At 31.8% G+C, this 4450-nt stretch overlaps 1 protein-coding gene across 3 annotated transcripts in view; it reads left to right on the top strand.

Moving 5' to 3' along the window:
• The first annotated feature begins 209 nt into the window (after positions 1-209).
• LOC132705905 (prestin-like) overlaps positions 210-4450 on the top strand; it is a 67314-nt gene continuing 63073 nt past the window's right edge. For 2 of the 3 annotated variants that reach the window (XM_060676863.1, XM_060676862.1), the window contains exon 1: positions 211-546. The gene's annotated coding sequence lies outside the window, so the exon portion shown is untranslated. Of the gene's footprint in view, positions 547-4450 lie in introns of all 3 variants that reach the window. The other variant, XM_060676868.1, reaches the window with a different exon arrangement.

Here is a 4450-nt window from a genome sequence, read left to right as displayed (position 1 = left end):
GTTTCGCTGAATCGAAAGCAAAGAACAAAAAATGTTTTCGGTTACGTCGCGTTCGTTCGACATTGATCGTTAGCAAATAACGTTGCGCAATATGTTATCAGCGGGCAGGATTGACGTTTTTTTCGTCGATAATTCGCGCCGACCTTGAAGGACGGAATATCCACATGGAACTTCCGCGAATTGTTCGTTGTTGGACGAAAACGTACACCACCTGCGAAACAAAGGAACGTAGTTTCTTCGGGTAACTTTAATCGAATGCCAGTGAGGCGAAATAAAAAAGCGATCCGTCGTCTCGTTCGGAATTTGTTTGGGCCGCTCTGTGCGAGGCGAATTTAACGATAATCGATAGCGGGTTTGCTCACATCGACGACGAAATTTCCCATTCGCATTTGGCCAGAACTACAGACGGGTTTTATTGCAACAACGACGCAAATACGACCGCTTGCCAAACGTGCGTGACATATACGCGCGATGCACATGCAGTTACGTTGTCGTTTAGAGGCAAACGAACCCTTTAACTTTGATCCCTGCGTCCTGCGATCCCCGGTAAGTAAACAGCTTTAAAATTAAGCTGCGATCGTCCGTCATTAAAAAAAGACGGTTTCTCGGTCTCATTATCGTTTCGAGGACCTCGTCTCGCCCATCAGCTGATTCCGCAGGGTCACCGTTTAAAAGGAGCTTAGGATTTCATTTATACGAGGGCGCTCAATGTGCACGAATGTCGACGTCTCGCGGCTGCGCTTTATAAGCCGCGTGTTCTTTGGGTCATGGGTGAAGGTTAATCAAAGTTTCAGAAGCAAGAAAGACTGAACTAATTAGACCCTTAATTATTAATAATAGTCAAGTTTTTACAAAAAATGTGGTCCGATAGGAAAAATAATGTGTGTCAGTCTATCATATGTCGTTCGCAGTCGATATTACTGAAATCAAGAATAACGAGGTTAGGTCACCCATATAACTATTAGACAATGCGGTAGCTCTACGATAATAATTTTTTTTTCAAAAATATTCTAACTTCGAGAAAACACTGTCGTAAATTTGCTGTATCCAAACTTATTGACAATCTGTCTGCGGCCATGTTGTTGTTCCTGTATAATCGGTATAGGCAAGGCCTCTATATATTTTAGTGCATAAAAAAATAAAAAAACAATTTACCGAAGATTTCAAACGTTTCATAAAAAATATTAAAAATTTAGGTTATTTTTGAGTAATTTCATTGGAAAAAGTTTCCGTTTTTTGCCAATATGCCAACGTTTAACTTAATTTTTGTCACATTTTTTCACATTTTTCCGACCTAATTTTTCTTTTTTGTACACACTATACTTTAAAGTGTTGTTCAATCAGTTTCTTCAAATATACAATTGTAGAGTTCGTCAAAGTCGATACAAAGATATGCCTTAAAATATACAATAAAAAGACAAGTGATGACACTGTATACGACTATATTAAGGGTTTTTCTCTTTAAGCATTTATCGTGTGAAGTTTATATACGAATTTTTTTGAACTATTGTTTTTTGAAGTATTGGTCAATGAAATGGAGTTATTTCACTATAATATACGTTTCACTATAATATAGTTCCATAAGCGGTGATGCTCTATAGATCTAAAATATTTTTAACGCCGCGACGTTGCCGATTCTTCGAAAAAGTAGCATCAACATTGAAATTTTAAGTGGGACACCATGTATATTATTGCATTTTCCGATCCGCTAATATTTTGTGATTATTTTTGAATATTACATTTCAATATCAAATTCACTATTTTCTTCACTTTTCGATCAAAACCTAAATTAAATTTTTGCTACTACGACACTGGAGGCAGAAGAAAGTTAAGATGTTGGACGTAGCTTAGGGAGGTACATTTGTTCTTAATATTGAAATTAGTTCTATATCATATATGGTTGGTCAAAAGTAATGATTTAGAGTTATAAAAATGGTGGAAATGCATTTTTTAAATGGAACATCCCTAAATCCTTTGGTTTCAGAAATAAATGCAAGTTTCTTTGAAAATTGGAGTACTTTGGCATACTTCATCATTCAGGTGGCCTTGAAATATCTGTCTTATGTTAAATAAATCATTTTCCGTTTGACAGTTCAATAAAGATTTATTGATTGTCTATAAAATTAGCTCCAAATGGAAGGAAACCAGTATTCTAATGCTGTCTCAATAAATTTGGTTATTATGCGTGGATATAAGCAAATTCTGATTTACGACCCATGAACAAGAGAAAGTTTGCATGTATTAAAAAAAGCTTTACACACCATTTTACGAAAAACATTTTAAAAACTATTTATACTAACAAAATATTAGGTACCTAAAATAAAAATTGAACACATGAAAATTAATCTAGTTTTTATATTAGGTTTTCGAAGTGTTAAAATCTGTTAAAGTGATAGTTGCAGTCTTTTTATCTCCGATGGATTTATTTGTTCACGGCATCGTACAATCCGATGACGTAATTCTTCCTTGTTCTGCACCGATGTCACATACACGTGACTTTCACGCACCCCATGGGGAAAACTCTAATGGCGTGAGATCGGGCGATCTTGTTAGCCAATCCCACGGCCCCAAACGTCAAAACCAAGCAGTCATTAAATAACCCGTATAATTCTTGTGACTTCTCTTCAGGACAGTGAGTCGTTAAGTTTCTCAAGAAAATTATTTAGTTACTTTTTAATATTTCCCGGTTTTTGCAGCATTTAAAACATCAAATAATCTTCTAACAAGCAAAGCAAATTTAAACTAATTTTCCTTTGGAATCACATTTCTTTTGTGGCATGAGGATTGTCGACAGACCAAAAGTAATCATTCCTTCGAATGAAAATACCATCTTCTGAAAATTTTGCTTGGTTTCTTTTATTGATCTATTTTTATTAAAAGTTTAAACTGGCTCTATTCCTATGAATATGAACAAGCACGACAGAAATGTTTTACAAAAAAAGCTTATAATACAAAAGTTGCAGGGTTCAAAATTTTTTTATTCGGAATTTGTCCATGGAGAAGTACTTTGTTTATACAAGAAACACTACACGAAGAAATAAATGTGTACAATCGATAAAAGTCAAAAAAGTGGTTTGTAAAAATGTTAAATTTCCCTCATATTTATGAATTAACCTGTATAATTGAAAATATTTTTATATTAATTCTTTTAATCTCATCTGTAACTTTTCTATTTAATACAAATAATAAACGCTATATATTACGTTGACACACTATTTGGACACCCTGTAGTTCAATAATATTTTGAGCTTTAAAAAAAGCGCAATCTCTAAATTAATAGACAAAAGGAAATATTTTTTTTACAAAATTAAAAATTGATCTATTGTAATGTTTCTTTTTTTGTTTTGTTTGTAAAAATGTGTGTATCTCAAAAAATACTAAGTTTAAGTTGATGAAAAATTAATTAAATAATAGAAATTAATATTTTTTATTTTGACTTACCCTGTATAAACGATTCGAAATAACTTCAAGGCAAGTATAGGATAAATGACTGTAATAAATTAGAATTAAAAATAAAATTGTCGGAAATGGCGTCACAAACAAGGAGTGTTCAATACAGGGCATGTTTGACGAAAAAAAAAAAAAAATTATTATATATATATATATATATATATATATATATATATATATATATATATATATATATATATATATATATATATATATATATATATATATATATATATATATATATATATATATATATATATATATATATATATATATATATATATATATATATATATATATATATATATATATATATATATATATATATATATATATATATATATATATATATATATATATATATATATATATATATATATATATATATGATGACACTATATTCCGGGATATCATCCGTTCGCTCGTTGAACTCCGACTGGAATCCTGCATCCGACTGGAATCCTGCAAATCTTGCATCCGACTGGAATCCTGCAGACGTTTCGCCAAAATCTCACTTGGCATCTTCAATGCTCGCGCTCCGAAAACACTTCGAACACTGTGTTCGAAGATTTGCAGGATTCCAGTCGGATGCAGGATTCCAGTCGGAGTTCAACGAGCGAACGGATGATATCCCGGAATATAGTGTCATCACATTTTTCCATCCGTGAATCAATACGTGAGAATATATATATATATATATATATATATATATATATATATATATATATATATATATATATATATATATATATATATATATATATATATATATATATATATATATATATATATATATATATATATATATATATATATATATATATATATATATATATATATATATGATGACACTATACTCCGGGATATCATCCGTTCGCTCGTTGAACTCCGACTGGAATCCTGCATCCGACTGGAATCCTGCAAATCCTGCATCCGACTGGAATCCTGCAGACGTTTCGCCAAAATCTCACTTGGCATCTTCAATGCTCGCGCTCCGAAA

Source organism: Cylas formicarius, unplaced genomic scaffold (assembly GCF_029955315.1).
Source record: "Cylas formicarius isolate icCylForm1 unplaced genomic scaffold, icCylForm1.1 PGA_scaffold_8__14_contigs__length_24414737, whole genome shotgun sequence".
Classification (NCBI taxonomy): Eukaryota; Metazoa; Arthropoda; class Insecta; order Coleoptera; family Brentidae; genus Cylas; species Cylas formicarius.
This window is presented reverse-complemented; position numbering and strand designations above follow the sequence as displayed.